At 43.5% G+C, this 23274-nt stretch overlaps 1 long non-coding RNA gene across 4 annotated transcripts; it reads left to right on the top strand.

Moving 5' to 3' along the window:
• Positions 1–18604: 18604 nt before the first annotated feature.
• Positions 18605–22849, top strand: LOC134201669 (uncharacterized). 4 transcript variants are annotated; one of them, XR_009977010.1, is made up of 5 exons: positions 18605–18786; positions 19867–20022; positions 20379–20436; positions 21492–21566; positions 21655–22849. It is a non-coding gene; the product is annotated as an uncharacterized LOC134201669 (long non-coding RNA). The 4 variants fall into 4 exon arrangements; XR_009977009.1 differs by lacking the exon at positions 18605–18786 and adding an exon at positions 18850–19132; XR_009977008.1 differs by lacking the exon at positions 18605–18786 and adding an exon at positions 20821–21144 and having other exon boundaries at positions 19257–20022.
• The last annotated feature ends 425 nt before the right edge of the window (positions 22850–23274 follow it).

Here is a 23274-nt window from a genome sequence, read left to right on the forward strand (position 1 = left end):
ACCCCATCTCCTCAGGATACCGCTGAAGCCATAGACATCTTAACGTCACACATCACCTCGACATTAGATAGGTCATCGAAGCAAGTTGTAGCGGAGGACTTCCTTCACCGCTTCAAATTGTCCGACGATATTAGGGAACTCCTTAGAGCTAAGAACGCCTCGATACGCGCCTACGACAGGTATCCTACCGCGGAAAATCGTATTCGAATGCGTGCCCTACAACGCGACGTAAAGTCTCGCATCGCCGAAGTCCGAGATGCCAGACGGTCTGATTTCTTAGAAGGACTCGCACCCTCCCAAAGGTCTTACTACCGCTTAGCTCTTACTCTCAAATCGGATACGGTAGTAACTATGCCCCCCCTCGTAGGCCCCTCAGGCCAACTCGCGGCGTTCAATGATGACGAAAAAGCAGAGCTGCTGGCCGATACGTTGCAAACCCAGTGCACGCCCAGCACTCAATCCGTGGACCCTGTTCATGTAGAATTAGTAGACAGTGAGGTAGAACGCAGAGCCTCCTTGCCACCCTCAGATGCGTTACCACCCGTCACCCCGATGGAAGTTAAAGACTTGATCAAAGACCTACGTCCTCGCAAGGCTCCCGGTTCCGATGGTATATCCAACCGCGTTATTAAACTTCTAGCCATCCAACTCATCGTGATGTTGGCATCTATTTTCAATGCCGCTATGGCGAACTGTATCTTTCCAGCGGTGTGGAAAGAAGCGGACGCTATCGGCATACATAAACCCGGTAAACCAAAAAATCATCCGACGAGCTACCGCCCGATTAGCCTCCTCATGTCTCTAGGCAAACTGTATGAGCGTCTGCTCTACAAACGCCTCAGAGACTTCGTCTCATCCAAGGGCATTCTCATCGATGAACAATTCGGATTCCGTACAAATCACTCATGCGTTCAACAGGTGCACCGCCTCACGGAGCACATTCTCGTGGGGCTTAATCGACCAAAACCGTTATACACGGGAGCTCTCTTCTTCGACGTCGCAAAAGCGTTCGACAAAGTCTGGCACAACGGTTTGATTTCAAACTATTCAACATGGGCGTGGCGGATAGTCTCGTGCTCATCATACGGGACTTCTTGTCGAACCGCTCTTTTCGATATCGAGTCGAGGGAACCCGCTCCTCCCCGCGACCTCTCACAGCTGGAGTCTCGCAAGGCTCTGTCCTCTCACCCCTCCTATTTAGCTTATTCGTTGACGATATTCCCCGGTCGCCGCCGACCCATTTAGCTTTATTCGCCGACGACACGACTGTTTACTATTCCAGTAGAAACAAGTCCCTAATCTCGAAGAAGCTTCAGAGCGCAGCCCTAGCCCTAGGACAGTGGTTCCGAAAATGGCGCATAGACATCAACCCAGCGAAAAGTACTGCGGTGCTATTTCAGAGTGGAAGCTCCATACGGATTTCCTCCCGGATTAGGAGGAGGAATCTCACACCCCCGATTACTCTCTTTAGACAACCCATACCCTGGGCCAGGAAGGTCAAGTACCTGGGCGTTACCCTGGATGCATCGATGACATTCCGCCCGCATATAAAATCAGTCCGTGACCGTGCCGCGTTTATTCTCAGTAGACTCTACCCCATGATCTGTAAGCGGAGTAAAATGTCCCTTCGGAACAAGGTGACACTTCACAAAATCAAATCAAATCAAAAAAGATTTATTCAACATAAATGAAAGTACTTGTTGGACGTCAAAAGAACTACCGCCAATTCACAAGAATTAGCCTCCGTCCTGAGAAGAATTGGCAAGAAACTCAGCGGGCATGTCTTTTTTTTTTTTTTTTGAAATATTAGTTTTTTTTTTTTTAAATATTAGATTTTTTTAAATATTCATTTTTACAATAAGTAATTATAACATAACAATTATTACAATATTGAAATGCCCGGAGCGAGCAACTCATTCCCACTTTGTGCAATCTTCTAGATAATCATTGACTTTATAGTAAGCTTTATTGCACAGATGTTCTTTAATAGTTTTCTTAAACCTATGTATATGTAGGTTCTGAACATCTTGTGGGATTTTGTTGTACAGGCGCACAGACAAACACCCGAATGAATTTCGTATCTTATGTAACCTACTCATCGGCACAACAAACTTGTGTTTGTTCCTAGTATTTCTATTATGTATGTCCGACATTTTAGGAAACTCCTCAATATGTTTACGAACATACATCAAATTTTCAAAGATATATTGGGATGGCATAGTGAGAACTTTAATTTCTTTAAATTTTTCCCTCAGGGATTCCCTTGAGTGCATGTTATAAATAGCACGTATAGCTCTTTTCTGCAGAATAAATATCATTTCTACATCGGCCGCATTGCCCCATAGCAAAATGCCATAGGACATGACACTGTGGAAGTAACTAAAGTAAACTAAACGAGCCGTGTCCGCATTTGTTAACATTCTAATTTTTTTTACTGCGTATGCTGCAGAGCTGAGCTTACTCGCCAATTTATGAATATGAGGTCCCCACTGCAGTTTGGAGTCCACTGTTATACCAAGAAATACAGTTGACTCAACAAGCTCCAATGATTCCTCAGAAACAATTACATTACTATCTACTTGTCTCACATTTAAAGATGATTTAGTACATTTTAAAGTAAATTTAATACATTTCGTTTTCTTACTATTCAATAATAGGTTATTGATACGGAACCAATGAACCACAAACGAAATCGCATCATTCACTTCGTCATAGACTTGTAATTGTCGTTTAATTTTAAATAATAAAGATGCATCATGTGCGAATAATACGACCTCGTGTCGGGACTCAATAAAACTAGGTAAATCGTTTATATATATTAGAAATAAAAAAGGACCCAAAATGGAACCCTGAGGTACACCCATTTTCAACGTGGTGCCTGAAGATCTATTACCTTTCACATCTACTGTTTGTATCCTTCCTGATAAATAGGAAGAAATAAGTTCCAATGCACCATCCCTAATACCATTGTTCGCGACGGACATGAATAAATGTAGTTAAACAGATATTGTTCGCGACGGACATAGGTAGTTGTAAAAATAGATAGGATATATAGTAATACTTTAAAACAGTTCTAATAGAAAATGTCCGTAAATAGATATGTTAGAATAGAAATATATTCGCAAACAGGGAATAGATAATTTATCTATTCCGTGTTCGCAAAGTACAGCGAGATTAAATAGAAATAAAGAATGTCCAAATAAATGAATATGTTAAAAAATAGTTGTGAAATAAATAAAGAATATTAAATGTGAATATAGATATGTCGGCGCAAATATGACTATTTACCTACTGATCATCAACTAATTACTCTGTGATAAGAAATTGATGTTAAACAGTTCCTTTTATTGTAATTTCAATACTTTAAAACGTGTTTGAAAAACGTGTAAGCCCGCTCACGTGTTTGAAAAACGTGTAAACACGCTCACGTGTTTAAAACGTGTCAACACGCTCACGGGTACGAAGCCCCATAAATACGGCCGTGCTGTCTAGCACTGATTGATTCGTGTCCGAGCCGTTGTACTGTACGGATATCTCTGTAACGTTGTTATGCTTCTCGTGCAATATACGAAGTTTTCGTGAAGTTCTCGTGAAGTTTTGTTTCGGAAACCCAAACATGAGTTATCGTCAACAAATTAATGACCGTGACGTCGCAAGGCTGACGTCACACTTTTTACAAACATTACGGACGTCCCTACATCCGTCATCAGAAGCGGGATCACACGCCGCCTCCGCTCAGCAACAACCTGGTGACCAGATAACCGTATCGGCGGATAATGACTACCCTCCAGCATCAGCCGATAAGCCTGTACAGTCTGCTTCACAAACCAGCATGGTCGAGCGACGGAATCAACAATCAACTGATCAATGAATACAAAAGATAAGTTTTTATTTTTGATTACTAAAATTTCACCATAAAATTCATCTGAAGACCATGATATCCTTACACAACGAACAACACCTTACACATTCTTATCCCACCTTCAATAAATCTACGAGAACCTCCGAGAAATCTACGAGAACCTCCGAGAAATCTACGAAAACCTCCGAGAACCCTACAATAAAATCGCATTAATAGTCTCAAACTTACATAGTTACAAGTAACGCAAGTATAACAGATGCGCTACTCAGAGAAACTTTTTATTCCTGCAGATCAATGGGAATCAAAGAAAACCTACGAGAATCAACGAGGCTAGTGCAGAGCGTGCACCGCCCAAGTGGGATCACATGCCGCCTCCGCTGAGCAACAACCTGGAGACGGAATCAACAATCAACTGATCAATGAATACAAAAGATAAGTTTTTATTTTTGATTACTAAAATTTCACCACAAAATTCATCTGAAGACCATGATATCCTTACACAACGAACAACACCTTACACATTCTTATCCCACCTTCAATAAATCTACGAGAACCTCCGAGAAATCTACGAGAACCTCCGAGAAATCTACGAAAACCTCCGAGAACCCTACAATAAAATCGCATTAATAGTCTCAAACTTACATAGTTACAAGTAACGCAAGTATAACAGATGCGCTACTCAGAGAAACTTTTTATTCCTGCAGATCAATGGGAATCAAAGAAAACCTACGAGAATCAACGAGGCTAGTGCAGAGCGTGCACCGCCCAAGTGGGATCACATGCCGCCTCCGCTGAGCAACAACCTGGAGACGGAATCAACAATCAACTGATCAATGAATACAAAAGATAAGTTTTTATTTTTGATTACTAAAATTTCACCACAAAATTCATCTGAAGACCATGATATCCTTACACAACGAACAACACCTTACACATTCTTATCACACCTTCAATAAATCTACGAGAACCTCCGAGAAATCTACGAGAACCTCCGAGAAATCTACGAAAACCTCCGAGAACCCTACAATAAAATCGCATTAATAGTCTCAAACTTACATAGTTACAAGTAACGCAAGTATAACAGATGCGCTACTCAGAGAAACTTTTTATTCCTGCAGATCAATGGGAATCAAAGAAAACCTACGAGAATCAACGAGGCTAGTGCAGAGCGTGCACCGCCCAAGTGGGATCACATGCCGCCTCCGCTGAGCAACAACCTGGAGACCAGATAACCGTATCGGTGGAAGAAGACTACCCACGAGCATCAGCCGATGAACCTCTACCATCTACTTCACAAACCAGGATGGTCGAACAACAAAATCAACAATCTGCATAAGGATAAGTTTTTATTTTTGATTAATAAAATTACGCCACCACATGAGTACCACAGTGTACGCCACCACATGAGTACCACAGTGTACGCCACCACATGAGTACCACAGTGTACGCCACTACATAAGTACCACAGTGTACGCCCACTACATAAGTACCACGGTGTACGCCTACTACATAAGTACCACGGTGTACGTCCACTACATAAGTACCACAGTGTACGTCCACTACATAAGTACCACAGTGTACGTCCACTACATAAGTACCACAGTGTACGTCCACTACATAAGCACCACAGTGTACGTCCCCTACATAAGTACCACAGTGTACGTCCACTACATAAGTACCACAGTGTACGTCCACTACATAAGTACCACAGTGTACGTCACAATATAAAACTACACAAAATAAGTTACTTTCAAAGTAACATAAGAAGGTACACAGATACCAATCTCAGAAACAGACATTCCATTGTTTCAGATGGACTCCAAGAACTCTCTGGTGATACACCATACATGGGCGGCTGGTGCAGAGCGCGCACCGCCTGTCAGTATGGCCGTGTCGGCGCAAATATGACTATTTACCTACTGATCATCAACTAATTACTCTGTGATAAGAAATTGATGTTAAACAGTTCCTTTTATTGTAATTTCAATACTTTAAAACGTGTTTGAAAAACGTGTAAGCCCGCTCACGTGTTTGAAAAACGTGTAAACACGCTCACGTGTTTAAAACGTGTCAACACGCTCACGGGTACGAAGCCCCATAAATACGGCCGTGCTGTCTAGCACTGATTGATTCGTGTCCGAGCCGTTGTACTGTACGGATATCTCTGTAACGTTGTTATGCTTCTCGTGCAATATACGAAGTTTTCGTGAAGTTCTCGTGAAGTTTTGTTTCGGAAACCCAAACATGAGTTATCGTCAACAAATTAATGACCGTGACGTCGCAAGGCTGACGTCACACTTTTTACAAACATTACGGACGTCCCTACATCCGTCAGATAGTTAAACATAGAAATAAGTAATTTGTAAATATTGTATTTTGTTTGAAAATAAAGATTGGTCCTCGTGGTCTTTAATTTGGCGTGGGAACGCAGGAGCGAGTCACAATACGGGCGAGTACTAATAGAGCGACTGGGCAAACAATAGGCAAGCGAGGCGGCCGAGAGAACAATAGACGCCCACCGCGCCTCGAATTTATAATAGCACTAGACGAGCGCGCGTGGGCGACCATAAATAAGGGGCCTACCTCGCTGCAAATTCACGACTCTGGTACCCAGCGGGGGGCCCAGAGCGGAACTCCCGGTGCACCTCAAGACGTTAATTCGTCGGAAGAGGGCACTGAGGAGGCTCTGGGCGACATCTAGGTGTCCCAGGATTAAGCGCGAGCTAAACCGACTTGAGGATGAGCTGGCGACTAAGATGCGGATTTACCGGGGTGACACCTGGGAGGGGAGACTGTCGGACGCGTCCGACGACCGTACGATGGTCCCCCTTCACCGCATCTGTCGCCGGCTCACAAACAAGCCTTCCCCCACTTGCCCCTTGGAGGACGAGGGGGGAAGACGGTGTTTTACACCGTTGGCTCGTGCTGAAGTCCTGGCCAACTCGCTGGAGCGGCAGTTCACTCCGAATGTCTCTGCACCCTCGATGGTTGCATTCCATCGGGAGGTGTCAGAGGGCGTAATCCAACTCCTCAAACCGGAATCGCCGGGAGTCGAGCTGGGAGGTGACGATCTAGTCACTCCCAGGGAGGTGCGCCTCCTCATCAAGCTGATGAAGAGGCGCAAAGCCCCCGGCGAGGACGGTATTCCCCCCCTCGCCCTAAAAAATCTCCCTCCTTCAATTGTGTCAGCAATGACACGATTGTTTAATTCCATTCTCCGGGTAGGACACTTCCCTGGAACTTGGAAACTGGGCAAGATCATCGTCTTGCCCAAACCCGGCAAGGACAGGAGAAAGCCCTCCAGTTACCGACCGATTACCTTGCTTTCGCACGTGGGCAAGTTGTTCGAGCGGCTGCTCCTGAGGAGAATATCGCCGTATATTCTCCTCAGGCCGGAGCAATTCGGCTTTAGAAGCGGCCACTCGACGACTCTGCAACTGACCCGTGTCCTGCATCACTTGGCGGACCGGCGAAACTCAGGCCAATACACGGTCGCGGTCCTTCTCGATATCGAGAAGGCCTTCGACCGTGTGTGGCACGAGGGGCTGGTCCACAAGCTGCGGGACGCGGGCCTACCGCACGCTCACGTGCGACTGCTCGGGTCGTATCTGGAGGGCAGAACCTTCTTTGTCGCGGTCGAGGGCGCACGGTCTTCCGTGCGTCCCATTACGGCCGGGGTTCCCCAGGGTAGTGTCCTATCACCTATCCTATACGCCCTCTACACTAATGACATCCCCACACTGGAGGGTCACCTTCGGGCGTGGGAGGAGGACGTGAAGTTGGCCTTGTTCGCTGACGACTCGGCCTACTTCTCGTCCTCTCCGTTCCCCTCTGCAGCCATTATGAGGATGCAGAGGCTTTTGGATTTACTGCCCCAGTGGCTGGACCGTTGGAGAGTCGCGGTCAATGTGGGAAAGACCGCGGCCTTACTCTACGGTCCGGTCCGTATCAGAGTCGTCCCAAAGAAACTCAGCCTCCGAGGTGTGAATGTCGAGTTCAGGACCACGGTCCGGTATCTCGGATGCGACATCGACCGCTCCTTGAGCATGGTCGCGCACGTCAACCGAGTCATTCTTGTTGCGGCCGGTGCTTGCGTCCGGGCTTCCGACCAGGACCAGACTCGCCATTTACAAGACATACGTCCGTTCCCGCCTCACATACGCTGCTGAGGCCTGGTATCACCTGTTGTCGCCGTCCCAGCGATCTAGGTTGCAGGTCCAGCAGAGTCTTTCCCTCCGCATTATCGTCAAGGCCGGGCAGTACGTCAGAAATGACGTTATTGCCCGGGACCTAGGTGTGGAGTCGCTCGTGGAGTTTGTGACTAGGCTCGCCCGTAATATGTACGAGCGAGCCGAAAATGGGCCCCATGAGCATCTCCACAACATAGCCCCGCTGCACGCCAGACCACCGGATGGTACGGCGTTGCCGCGGGAGCTATTGGTACCCCCGACGATCATTCGGAGTTAAAGCTCCTCGCCGGCTGTGAGGCCGGGGAGGACCTATGAGCGCCCCTCTCGGAGCTGAGTTTCATCAGCCTCTAGTCCCACGTCTCTTGCCCGTTTGGCGGGTCTCCCGTATGGGGACCGCGGCTGCACCCCGTAGGTGCAGCCTCATTTCCATTAGGGGCTTTGACCCTACCCCCCACCCCCTTTTGGGATGGGGTGTTCATACCCGCTACAGTCCTCCCTCCCATCAAAACTGTAACAATGGGGAGAGGGGGGGGAGGACTCTAGCGAGGAGTGCGGCTTGCTCTCTCCCCCATGCTAGGTTATATTAGGTTATGTTAGGTTAAGTTAGATTAGGTTTAGGTTTAGGTGTGACGGCGCGCGCTGCCCCGGCACTCCACGGAGTGCAGGAACGGCGCGCTGCTGTCACTTAGATGTAAGTTAGATGAAGTTAGGTTTAGTTTAGGCTAAAAAACCATGGTGGAGAGAAGCGGCCGCCCCCTGCTGACGACGAAGAAGTTAGAGAAGGAAGAAAGAAGAAAAAGCGATCCCACCCAACATCACAACTCCAAGCCTGCTTCACTCAGTCCTGCAGCGCACCACCCCTGCCTCGATAGGCGGGGAGTTATATGCCCGGGCAGAGGGGTTTCCCCGAGGCCCGCTCCGTGCCCCCGCAAGGGGGTACGACGACCCCGACTGCTGCAAATTCAGGGATGCCCGGGACACCAGTGCTACGAGGCCCCTATTGTGTTGTGCTGTGCAATTGTGTGTGCCCAAAGTGAGTGTGTTTGCATCTAGCGGTGTTGTGTCGGCGCGGAGACGTTCCGAGCAACGTAACGCAGGACTCGGGACCAGGTGAGTTGTTCGACACTTTCTTTTTTTAACATCAGTTAATTGCGGGTAGTTGTCGATCAGCCTGGAAAAGCTGCGTACTCATTTTATTCTAAGAATAAAAACCGAGTTACGTTAGCGCCTTCGAGTCTGGCCATCTGTGTCCATTCCCAGTCCTCCCCTACCCTTCGGGGTCAGGAGGGGCTGTTATTAAACCCGCGTAGCTGAACTATGGTGGTGGTTTGCGGCGGCGTCGGGAACCCCGTATTTAGTTCCGTGCTTAGGTTAATAAGATTAGTCCCTATATAATTCTATTGTTATTTGTCATTTTCTATTTAATTGCTCTTTTCCTTTTTATTCTTACAATTAACCTAAGATTTAATTAAATTTATTATTAGTAGTAATTAGTAATTATTATTATAGGGTAGTTAGTTCCAACTGCCCACTAGCGCCACTGTGGCAATTTATTTACATTAAATTAGTTATAAATTTAGATATACCCTCCATAACTTTAACTTTTTTTTAAGGAAATTTCAAATTGTGTTTTTAGTAAATTCCATATGACCTTTACTGGTGAACCGACCGACTTTCATAAGTGACCACTTTAGTAGTAGTTCAGTCCAGTTTTACTTATTATTAGTTTATAATTTTGTGATCTATTTTCTTTTGCTTTCCACGGGACGTACTGTGGGTTCTCTCGTCGTGGCCGGTTGATTTTTATTTTTATTTTTATTATCATTTAGTTTATTCTATGTTAATATTTATTTATTATTAGCAAGATGAAACTGTTATTCTACCATATTTAATAATTAGCAGACACTGTTTTGATGTGAAAATGTTCAGAATATGTTTAATGTTTATATTATTGTCTAAAAACACAAATGACTGTATAAAAAATTAAATATGAATAAAGCATAAATATTGATAATAATTTATATTATAATGAACAGTAATAATTAAGTATTGTAATTGTTATGCAATGATGTTGGCGCCATCTATTATTAGGCTGGATAATAAAAATGTTAGTTAATATTACTTAAAAGTAATTCATGTAAAATAAATTAAATGTCAGTCATGTAAAAATCACTAAAATATGTATTGTGAATATTAAGCTATATTTTGTGAATTGTTTCGCAGTAATTACATTTGTTTGTATAAAAGAAGTTGTAGTTGCTATAACCATCAATCACAAAATGGCTAATTGTGTAAAAACCACTGAATAACTCAGGCGTGGCTTTTTGTTGTAAACAAGTAATGTTAAAGTTTTATAGAATTGTATTGTATTTTCATTGTAAAAGAACTTATGTGTGTAAATCCTGGCTTAACGCCGACATATTCTATCCCCCTCTTATTTAAAGTTGGGGTGGAATCCTTTTTTTTTTTTTTTTTTTTTCGGGTAGAGGGCCGAACCTTCTACGAGGTCCCCGCGCAAAAGGGGCGCGCGGGGTATGTGAGACTCAACGATCTGCATGGTGTTGTGAGCAGACCGCGGGCCCAAGGATTTTAGGACCCACCCACTAAACGACTCCCCTGCACTCTTACACCCGACGTCCGATCCCCTCCGAGGTCAGAACCCGGATGAGGTAGGGGGGCTACCGCGGTCAACACTACAACCAGACGGCGCGGCTCACCCCAAGGACGCCCAGCCGACGGAGCCTTCGAGGCGAATCGAAGGCTCTGAAACGTCGGCCGTCTCGGTACGGCAGCCCGTCGGGCCGCCCAGACGGTGCCGCTGGTGTCCCGGAATACCCCGCTGGACCAGAACCAGCCTGCCGGGTCGGGACGCGATACACCGTCGACCGGTCGCTCTAATCACTCCACGGCAGCGCGCTAGAGTGCTGGTAGCGCGCCGCGCGGCCTCACCCCCTCAGGTCGCCCCTTGACCTTCACCGGGGGGAGGCCGTGGAATCCTAGTTTCTTTTTACTACTAGTTTTTTTTTTTTCTTTTATAAGCCGATCGAGTTGGAGCTCCTGAGGGTAAGTTAGTTTTGTTTGTTTTATTTACTTTTCTTTTCATAGTTGTTTTACCCACGTACAACTCGGCAAGCCGGTCGCGGAGGGTGCCTGCAGCGTGGCTCGGGCCCATTAGTTAGTTCCTACCTTGCACACTATTCCATTCGTTTTCATATATTAATTCTAGTTGATTAATTTTTTAATTATAGTATAGTAGTGGCCGTTCATAGTTCGGCCAATCATGTCGGGGGGAACCCACCCCCAACTATCAGCACACCCGGCCCGTCCCATAAGGGACGACAGGCAATGCCGGAAGTTCAATTACCAATACCAACACCTGCAATCCGTATGGCCCCGATGGGACCCGGTGCGGGCAGTTCGGCCGGGCCTTCGGCCGCGGCCAGGGGACCCCTGAGGATCGTACCGGTGGAAAGTAACTTTCCTTCGTCGGCCGATCCCTCTGGGCCCTCTCGGCCGCGGAAGAAGGCCAGGTCAGAGTCTGACCGAGGCTCATCGGGCGACCAAGATAAACGCCCACGTATAGGCCCTTCCTCCAGGTCGGAGGGAGAAGAGAGCGTAACCACGTCCACGGATCACTCCTCTACCGAGTCTATTACTCCTTCCTCGTCAAGATCCACTTCCCCCTCTGGGAGTCCAATCCCAGTCCAACCCGTTCCTAAGCCTAGAGCACCCGCCAGGACAGGGATTGCTCCTAGGCAATTAAGAACCCCTCCTCACTCTCCTTCCCCAACCTTATCCCCAATCCCGGTGTGATGTGTGGGCTATCTAAATGAAACGAGTGCTTTGGTCGACGATCGCTTATTGACTGTCTTACTAATTACTTAATACAAAATACAATGGTTATACCTATACTACAACTAAAGTAACGTGTTGTTGCACACTACACCTTCGGGGGTGAGAAAAAATAAATAAAAAATATGTAAAAACATTTTTTTTTTTGTCTTATAATAAGGAAAAAAAAATACTTAGTGCTAAATTTAATGCTAATACATGTAAATTAAATTTAAATGTCATGACATGTAAATTCTATTATTCTATAATTAAACATTAAGCTTGATAAAATGGTTTTATCCTATTCTTATGTACTATTTCTATTTTGTTATCTTTTAATAATTTTACATTAGGTCCGCAATCTTCTACAATACTATATGGTCCGTGAAACACTCTGTCCATTTTTGTTCCGGTCTCATTTTTTAATAAAATTAAATCGTCTTTTTCGTACACAGTTGATTTATTGTTCTTATCATACGCACATTTTCGTTTTATCTTATCTGCAATTAACTTTTCTCTTGCATCCTTATTTGCTAATTGTAATCTATACCTTAACTCTAATGCATAATTATCGATATTATATATTGGCTCTACAACATTACTTGTTAACCTAGTAGGAATATTACATTTCTTCCCAAAAACAAGCTCATAAGGTGCATATGTGGTTGACGTATGCACGGTATTATTATATGCAAAAGTCCAAAACGGTAACCAATATCCCCAAGATCCCATGTTTTGATCGCATTGTATACGTAAAAAGTTACGTAGTCTTTTCTGTGAATTTTCCAATGCGCCTAACGACTGATGGTGATAAGCCGTGGACATTTGTTTATCTATGTTCAGAAGTTTACATACCTCATTCATGGTGGATGACACGAACTCGGTTCCTCGATCGGTTACAATCGCCTTAGGAATTTAAGTCGTCGTGGCCTAAAGGATAAGACGTCCGGTGCATTCGTGTTGAAGCGATGCACCGGTGTTCGAATCCCGCAGGCGGGTACCAATTTTTCTAATGAAATATGTACTCAACAAATGTTCACGATTGACTTCCACGGTGAAGGAATAACATCGTGTAGTAAAAATCAAACCCGCAAAATTATAATTTGCGTAATTACTGGTGGTAGGACCTCTTGTGAATCCGCGTGGATAGGTACCACCGCCCTGCTTATTTCTGCCGTGAAGCAGTAATGCGTTTCGGTTTGAAGGGTGGGGTAGCCGTTGTAACTATACTGAGACTTTAGAACTTGTATCTCACAAGGTGGGTGGCGCGTCTACGTTGTAGATGTCTATGGGCTCCAGTAACCACTTAACATCAGGTGGGCTGTGAGCTCGTCCACCCATCTAAGCAATAAAAAAAAAAAAAAAAAAGGAATTCCATATCTCAATACAAAATTACTTACAAATGCTTTTGTGACTGTTATCGTATCCTTTGAGGGTATTGGGTATGCTTCCACGTATTTGCTCAATTCACATTGGATAGTCAGGATGTAAATATTACCTGAGTCGTCCTTGTCTATTGGACCTATAAGATCTAAATAAATCTTATCGAATGCTGACTCAGCTGTTGAAGTGATAATCATCGGTTCCTTCGCGCTAGGTGTATGTTTCATTATCTGACATTTAGAACATTTTTTACGAATTCCCTAACATCATATTCAAGTTTTGGCCAAAAATACTTTCTTTTAATATTGTTTACCATCCTTCGAACTCCCGCGTGTCCGCTAGTTGGTAGCAAATGATAGTCTTGTAATATAAACGTTTTTTCATCTTTGTCAACAACTTTCTTTACGCCTTCAATTATTAGAACACGTGGTCCGGACCATTTGTTTCTACTATATATTTCGCTTATTAATTCTTTTATAAATAATACATTGCTATCTTCTTTTACTATGCATAGTTCTTTTATTTTAATATTTTCACAAAAATATCTTAGTTCATTTACAAATACGTCTCGCGTGAAATGTAATTTAAACCTAAGATTAATATATAACGTTTGTTCACTCGGTGCAAACGCAAAAAATTTTTCTTCGCACGTTATTTTATCATTCTTTCGTAGTTTGTCTAATTCTTTATCGCTTTTGAAAACTAAGTCTATGGTATCTTTCGGTTTTCGTAATATTTCTGCGACTCGAGGGTGATCAATCCTTTTGTCCGCGGATATATTAGAGTCACTTCGTATACCATGGTCTACATTTTCCAATCTTTTTTTCTGTGCTCTAGTCATTACATTAATACTTTGATTACTCATATCTTTCAATTCATCTGATGTTAAAGTAATTCTGGACAAAGCATCTGCCACAACATTTTCTTTTCCTTTTACGTAAATAATATTGAAATCGTATTCTTCTAATGTGAAACGAAATTTTAAAAGTCTACTAGATGGGTCTTTCATCCCAAATAAATAAATTAAATAAAAAAATAAAATGATCAGTTTTGATCGTAAATTTTCTGCCATATAAGTATGGTCTGAAGTACTTAACACTCCACACTATCGCTAATAACTTCTGTATGGTTGGGTAGTTTAGTTCAGCTTTATTTAATGGCCTGCTTGTATACGCTACTGGTTTCATATCTCTATTACATAATACTGAACCTATTGCTTTCTTTGAAGCGTCTGTTTGTAAGATAAATTCATTGTCCTTGTCAAAGTTTGGATACTGTAAAATAGGTGGTGTAATTAATTTATTTTTCAATTCATTAAACGCTATATCGCATTCTTTGGACCAAACAAACGGTTGATGTTTCCTACATAAGTTATTTAAGGGTATGGTTATCTCTGCGAATGATGGAATAAACTTCCGGTAGTAATTGCAAAATGCAACGAATCTTCTAACCTCATTAGCTTTTTCGGAACTGGATAATTTTGCAAAGGTCTAGTTTTTTCTGGGTCTGGCAAAACTCCTTCAGCTGATACTACGTGTCCAAGATAGAGAATGTTTTTCTTTAAAAAGTCACACTTTGTTGGGTTAAGTTTTAAATTAACTTTTCGGAATCGCTCAAAAACTGAAATTAAATTCTTATTATGCGTCTCTAAGTTCCTTCCAAAGACGATGACGTCATCGCAATACACAAAGCATTTTTCGTATGTTAGTCCTGAAAGTGCTACTGACAATATTCTAGAGAAAGCACTTGGGCTTATTTTAAGTCCCATAGGTAATCTCTTCATTTGATATTGGCCGGTGTTAGTAGTAAATGCTGTAACTTTTCTATACCTATATACCTATACTACAACTAAAGTAACGTGTTGTTGCACACTACACCGGTGGACTCTACCCAAGGTGCCCCCGCCCTAAGCGGCACGGCGGGTAACCTGAACTCCACCAGGTATATGGACCTCGAGTCCACCAGACCGCATCACGCCCCTAAGATAAATCCCACGCCCTCTACCTCCTATGCTGCTATGGCGGCTAGGCCGGGTATCCCATCCATCCAGAGGACATCCCAATCCTCTCATGTCCCTCCCCCGAGGCCGAACGGTCGTGCCCAAAAGGAGCTGCGCCGACACCCGCCAATAATGGTGGAGGCCCTCCCTAATTGGTCCCGGCACATGGCGGCCATTAGGGAGCGCCTTGGCCGCGTCCCCTCGGCGCGACCCTTCGGCGCCGGTTTTAGATTCCTGCCGACGTCGGTAGAGGAATAGAGGGCGGTCCAGGCCTACCTGTCGGAGGCCTCTGCCAGGGATAGTACACATTAAATGGTACTGCTATGCCCTGACAGGGGAGATTCCGACTAAGGTGGCTGTCCGGGGCCTCCCTGCCGATACTGACGCGGCAGAAGTAACCGATGCCCTGAAGGAGCTGGGGTTTCCGGCTCGTCACGCCAGGTGCATCAGGTCCCAGAGAGGGCGCCCGGGCTGCGTGTTTCACGTAGCCTTAGACCACCTCTCGAAGGACGACATCGCCCGCCTGTACGCAGTCAATGAACTGCTGTATTTGCCGGGGGTGACGATTGAGGGATGGCGACCAACCCTCGGGCCTGCGCAGTGTCATCGCTGCCAGGCCTTCGGGCACGCCTCCAATAATTGTCATCGAGCGGTCCGTTGTGTTCGATGTGCTGGGGAGCACGTCTACCGCAAGAAGGCCAGGATGATGGGAGTAACCGTCCCTCCTCCTGCGCCCATGGTGCCCCGACCCGGAAACACAGCTCTTCCCTCTGTAGCTCCCATTCCGAAGGGGAAGGGGAAAGGGAAAGAAAGGGAAATCCTCCCAGCCCCAACCCCCTCCCCTGTCCTCACCCATCCCCCCTGCCGTGTCAGTGGAGGCCAATCCATCAGCGGCAACGCTGATGGCAGAGGCCAACGCTCCGCGGCGGGGTATACCTGTTCCTACCCCTCGTGGTTCACACGCTGTTAGACCGCCCCATCCAAATAGCAGCGTTCCAGCTCGTGCTGGAACACAAGCCCCGCAAATATCAGGACCCAAACAAAAAAAAAATCGACTAAAAAAATTTAAAAAAAATTAAGGAAGAGAGCCCAACGGGATGCAGTGGTGAGTGCTCCTACTGCACCGGCTCCCGCAGTTCCTACAACAATGGAGGTGGACGTAAACCCACCCATCGACCCAACTTCTCAACCGATTTCACAATCGGGAACGACCCCACTGCCCAACCAGCCATCTCGGGCATATCTCAGCCTCCTCTCCCCTCCGCCCACAGCGCGAGCGGCGCAGCGACCGACAGGCACCTCAGCCTGCTGGATTCGCGGCTTGGTTTCTCAGATTGTGGGAGAACTTGACCGAGGTGATCTCCGGAGTAATCCGGGAGATCGCCTCGGGTACCAGCCCCTTCGGGGCTATCCTGTCGGGGTTCTACCAGTTGATGGCGAGGCTCAATGGCTAGCCAAGAGCTTTGCATCATCTATTGGAACCCCGACGGGATAAAGTCCCGGAAAAACGAGCTGCTTGTTCTCGCCCAGGTGTACAACCCTGAGGTTCTGCTCCTGGGCGAGACCAAGCTACGTCCTCAGGATGCGTCCAGGATTCCCAACTACTTCATGTACCGACGTGATGAGCTTACCCCTGCCGGGCGGCCGTTCAGGGGCACTGCGGCGCTCGTCAGGCGGGACGTGGTGCATGATCAGTTGGATTTGCTGTCCTTCACATCGACACGATCGGTCGGTGTGAGGGTACACATCTCGGGGGGGGATATGCGGATTTATGCCGCGTATAGACCCCCGGGGCCTGAATTTCACCCTGAGGACATAAGACGGGCCCTGAATCACGACAGCCGCCCAGCTCTGCTGGTCGGGGACCTCAACGCGAAGCACGTCGCGTGGGGCTCCCGACTTAACTCAGCAGTGGGCAGGCGGCTGTTAGAAGATGCCGATAGGGGTGACTACTCTGTGGTCGGCCCCGACGAACCCACACACATTCCGACCGCCGCGCGCTATCAGCCCGATGTGCTGGATGTGTGTGTGCACAAGGGGCTACGGTGCCCCGTAACGATCGAGGCACTGTACGACCTGGGTACCCCCCATCTCCCTATCCTGGTCACTCTGGGAATGGGGCTCACTCGGGATGCGACCTCGCCCCTACGACCGAAGGTCGACTGGGAGCTCTTTAAGAGACGTCTAGTCGACCTTCCCGTGGTTCAGGACCCCAACACCCCTGATGGGGTCGACGATGCGGCAGTCCGCCTCGTTGACTCCATCAGGGGAGCGATCGATCAGGCGACGACTCTTGTGCCCAGCGGCGGGCCCAGAGGTAGACTCCCGGCCCATCTGAAGGCGATTATTCGCCGGAAGAGGGGCCCGAGGAGGCTCTGGGCGACAACTCGTTGTCCCAGGATAAAGCGCGAGCTTAATGATCTGGAAGCGGAGCTGGCGACAAAGATTAGCTCCTTCCGGGGCTATGCCTGGCAGGAGAGGATCGAGGAGGCCCGCGAGGATCCCTCCTCAGTATCCCTCCACCGGCTTTGTCGCCAGCTCTCAAATCGGCCTGCCCCGACTTGTCCACTTGTGGACGAGAGGGGCAACCGATGCTTCTCGGCTCAGGCCCGCGCCGATGTCCTGGCCGTAATGCTGGAGCGGCAGTTCGCTCCTAATGTCTCTGCACCCTCAGAGGCCGCATTCCACCAATCGGTGGAAGAGAGCGTAGCAAGCCTACTCTCCTCCCCGGTGTCACCGTTGGGAGATGATGATTTCATCACTCCCAGCGAATTGCGCCTCATCATCAAGCGGATGAAGAGGCGCAAGGCGCCGGGTGAGGACGGTATTCCCTCCCTCGCATTCTTCCACTTCCCTGAAACGGTCGTGTCATACATGACACGGCTATTCAATTCCATTCTGTCCACAGGACACTTCCCGGGAATTTGGAAATTGGGCAAGGTTATCGCCTTGCCCAAACCCGGCAAGGATAGGAGAAATCCCTCCAGTTACCGTCCGATCACTTTGCTGTCGCATGTGGGCAAGTTGTTCGAGCGGCTGCTGCTGAGAAGGATGTCGCCGTACATCCTTCCCAGACCCGAGCAATTCGGGTTCCGCAGCGGTCACGCGACAACGCTGCAATTGGTCCGCGTTATGCATCATTTGGCGGATCGGTTCAACGCGCGCCAGTGTATTGGAGTGTTGTAGGTGAAATAAAAGAGAACTGTTCAAGTCGACAATTCGTGTAATACTGTTATAATTTAGTGTGTGCAGTTACAAATATAAGGTTAGGCGAGCTGCACACTACACCTCCCCCCTTTTTTAAAAAAAATATGATATTATTACATAACTACTTTTTTTTTTTTTTTTTTTTTATGTTTTGCTCTTGCAAGCAGGCAATGGACTGAGTCCTTACAGCCTCGTCTTTCGTAAAATTAGTCTTAAGTTTTTAAGTAACAATGTATTGTCTTCCGTTATTTCATTTTCTACATTTTCATTTTTCATAATCCGGGAGTGTTTTCAGTCCATAGTATTCTTAGTTGGTACGTCAAGTCCTGTAATCTTTTCCTTGAAAATATACTGACATATGTCAAATTGAATTTTTTTTTTTTTTATAATTCAGATCGCCAATTTAGATTATAATTCTATTCCAGTATTTACAAAAAATTTGCAAATATACTGGTATGTAGACTCATTCTTCAATAGATCTTGTATGCAGCGCGGTACCAAATTTGAAGATCCATAAACGTCCTGTAACTCATCCATTAACACAAGGCGCTGAATGTTAAAGGATGGGCAAGAAAATAGAATATGGTTTATAGATTGTTGTTCAGCATTTCCACAACGATCACACAAGTCACTGAGAATCATTCTCATACGATATAGATGGTAATTCAGACGACAATGACCAAACCTCAAACGACATAAAATAGAATAAAACTTTCTATTTACATATTCTCCTTTACAAAACCAAGGTCTTTTATTTACTTCAGAATTCAAAAGACTGTACCAAGTACCCTTAGATAAGACTTGAGTAGAATGATCCCAATGTTTCTTCCAGTTATCACACATTCTTTTTTTAAGACAACTATGAATATCTGTGAAAGGAATTCCAACTTCAAAATATGGGACAGAACCCACACTATAATTTGTTATCATGGTTGCTAAATGGTCAGCTTTTTCATTGCCCAATATGCCAATGTGGGATGGAACCCAAACTAGTACAATATTTACATGACAAACTACATTCAAATAATACAAAAGTTGTTTTATACTATACACTAAATAATTTACATTTGTTTTATTTACATTATTTTCAAGACTTTTTAATAGGCTCATACAATCAGTGGCAATAACCCACTTTGAACAAGTATTTTTATGCTTATCTATATGTTGCAATGCAGACAGAACTGCAACAGCTTCAGCAGAATATATGCTCAAGTTGTTATCAAGTTTATATCCAAGTCCATCTTTCAGGACACTATCATAAACAGCAAAATATGTGCATATATCATTTTTAGCCCCATCTGTATAAATGAATCTATGATCTCGCCAAGAAAAAAATTTTTCATATACTTGTTCTTTTCTATGTAATTCAGAATCTATTACTATATTTATATCAGGGTATTTACTTTCAAATTCACCTTGATAACAAGGAAAATGGGATTCATTTCGCTGAATATGTGCATCATGAAGAAATTGAAGAAACCCAGATATATTTTCAAGAACAAATGGACATTTATTGAAGAAAGTAGAAGAAGCAGATGACAAATAATTAAGTAATGTATTGTTTTTATTTGTATATATTTTTAAAATGAATCTTTCTTTTAGATGCTCTAATCTGATTTTGATTGGTGGTAAATTACACTCTAATTGCATTGCATTAATAGGTGTGGTTTTAAACGCACCAGTAATTAAGCGTAAGGCATTGTTTTGTATTTTATCAAGTTTATCAACAAGTTTATGGACTGAACCAAAACACAAAAAACCATATTCAAAATGACTTCTGACCAATGATTTGTACAACATCAGCAGTATTTTAGGGTCTGCTCCCCAACTGATTTTTGACAAACTCTTTAATATATTCAAAGCTTTATTGGCTCTTGCAATAATTAATTCTACATATTCATTCCAGGATAATGAAGTTGTGAATAAAACACCAAGAAACTTAGCCTCTAACGACAGAACCAATGGTAAGTTGTTGTATACTACGGGAGGAATAGAAGAATGTTTACCAAAAACCAAAACTTTTGATTTGGCCGCATTAACTTCAAGTTTTAAGTAACTAAAATATTCATGTAACTTTGTTAAAGCTAAATTTATATCAGCAATCACTTGCTGGATATTTTTCCCACTAGCGTATATTACTAAATCATCTGCAAACTGTAAGTTTTTTATATTAGTGCCTAATATTTCATTTAATCTGTGTATATACAAAAGAAATAACAGGGGTGACAATATTCCTCCTTGACAAACACCTGTTGAAGAAGACATAGGACCATAAATTTTACCATTATATTTAGCATAAACCTTTCTATTTAGTAAGAAATTATGAACCCAATTTACAATTTTGACAGGTATACCTAAACCACACAGTTCTTTGAAGAGGACATCAATATCAACACTGTTAAATGCTCCAGAAATATCAAAAAATACAGCAACAAGACAATCTTTATTTACAACACTATTACAAATATCTAAATGCAATTGACAGAAGCTTTCATGTGCAGATTTACCTTTACGAAAACCATACTGATTGTCAGATATTAAATTATATTTTTCAACAAAAAATTCCAATCTTTGTTTTAACAACTGTTCAAAAAGTTTACCCACGCATGAAGTGAGAGTTATTGGGCGATAAGAATTAGCATTGTATTTAGGTTTTTGAGGTTTTAATACAGGTACTAAAATGTCAATTTTCCAGTCTGTTGGGATTTCAATATTTAACCACAATTCATTCAAAATCAACAATATTTTTCTCAGAGCAGAATCACTGAGATTTTTAAACAAAATGTATGGAATACCATCAAAACCGAATGCTGTATCTTTACGAGAAGCGATTGCAGATTTCAACTCTTGGAGAGTAAAAGAATCACATAAAAAACTGTTGTTATTAGTTGACAAAACATTTTCAATTTGTAGCTGATTTTGATAAACAGAACTGTATTTTTCAAGAAACTCCAAAACCCAACCATCTTGCTCTCCTTTTGAATTATAAATTTTACCAAATTTCCTCATATGTTTCCAGATCAAAGACAATGGTGTTGAGCGATTGAATGATTCACAAAGACGGACCCAACTGTTATGTTTTTCTATTTTTAATGTAAGTTTTTTAAAAGCTTGTTGTTTTTTAAAGTTTATATAATTTTCTTGTGATGGACAATTTTTAAACTTCACATATGCCTCTTTAGATTTTACAACAGCATCAAAGCATTTCAAATTCCACCAAGGTAGTCTAGGTCGTGGAATAGGACCTTTACGAGATGATATATTTTGTTTACTACGAGAAACGCCACTACAAGCCTGAGCTGAATCGACCAATAATTTACAGAATATATCGTAACTTTCTAAAGATGAATATTGGCTGAAATTTATTTTTTGAAGACCAACATCTACACGATTTTTATAAGAATTCCAATCGACACATTTGTAATTTGGATAAACAGGAAGAGTTGTATGAAGTGTGTTGTGGATATCAGTTGCAGTTGTTAAATGGAATTTAATTAATACTGGAAGATGATAGCTGCCGAGAGGATCGTTATGTACAGACCATTCACAAGACATGGCAAGTTCTGGAGAAACTATTGTAAGGTCTAATGCATTTGGACGCCATGATGAAGATCCAACAGTAGTAACCTGCCCATCATTCAACAGAACTAGACAATTATCATTGATGACGTCTAAAATCTCTCTACCACGACGTGATGTTGAATTACAACCCCAAGATGTATTGTGAGCATTGAAATCACCGGCCAAAATAAAAGGATGTGGAATAGATTTTATGAGATTATCTAATTTAGTTTTATCGAATCTGGGATAACTATAAGTAGGACAGTAACAACTAATTAAACTTAATTCTTTATTATTAAGAAAAATTGTCACACATATGTTTTGGAGACCATTGTCTGAAAAAGTTGGCAAATGCTTGTACTGAATAGTATCTTTGATTAAAATGGCCACTCCATTGTGCTTATTGCCTGAATCATGTCTAACAACGTTAAAACCTTTAATTTTGAAAACGGTTTCTGGACGAAGCCAAGTTTCACATATAATTGCTAAATGAATATCTTGCTCGTATAAGAAATGTGTTAAATATAATCTATTGCAAAGAATACTTTGTGAGTTCCATTGTAATATATTTAAATGATCCATTAAGAAGGAAATAAGGTTTTTTGACTGAAAGTTTCAAGCAGGATGTTACGTATGGAACCAGTGTTAATTGGTATATCATTTTTTTGGTCATTAATTACTTTAAGAATTGATTTGGTTAAAAGATTCATAAAAATTTCGGACTTAGTTAAGTTTTGTAATTGAGTTTCTATATGTCTGTTCGTAAGTTGTGGAAAAGATTTTTCGTCAAATATATTTGCATAGGTAACAGTTTTAGACTTTATTTTATTTTCTTCTACTTTCTTCTTTTTAATAGGACATTGAGATGAGATGGCAACGTGGTTCCCACCACAGTTTACGCATTTGGCATTGATTATTGCCACTGTGCATGATTTAAAGTTATGGTTTTCCGTGCATATTGAGCATACTTCTGCATTTTTACAATATTTAGCTATGTGACCATACTTCAAACATCTTAGACACTGTTTTACTTGGGGAATATACTGAGATACCTCATGTCGCCAAGAATCCAAGTATACGTACTGTGGGAGTTGTGTCGAAGCAAATGTCACTGCCACTGTCTGTGTTGGTTGAAATGTGACTAACCCGTTGTCATTCTTGACCCTACGCATAAACCTACGAACCTGAATGATATTTCGAGAGCTACCTATTAAAGTTGAAATTTTTTTATTTGATAATCC

The sequence above is a fragment of the Bombyx mori genome, chromosome W, assembly GCF_030269925.1.
Source record: "Bombyx mori chromosome W, ASM3026992v2".
Classification (NCBI taxonomy): domain Eukaryota; kingdom Metazoa; phylum Arthropoda; class Insecta; order Lepidoptera; family Bombycidae; genus Bombyx; species Bombyx mori.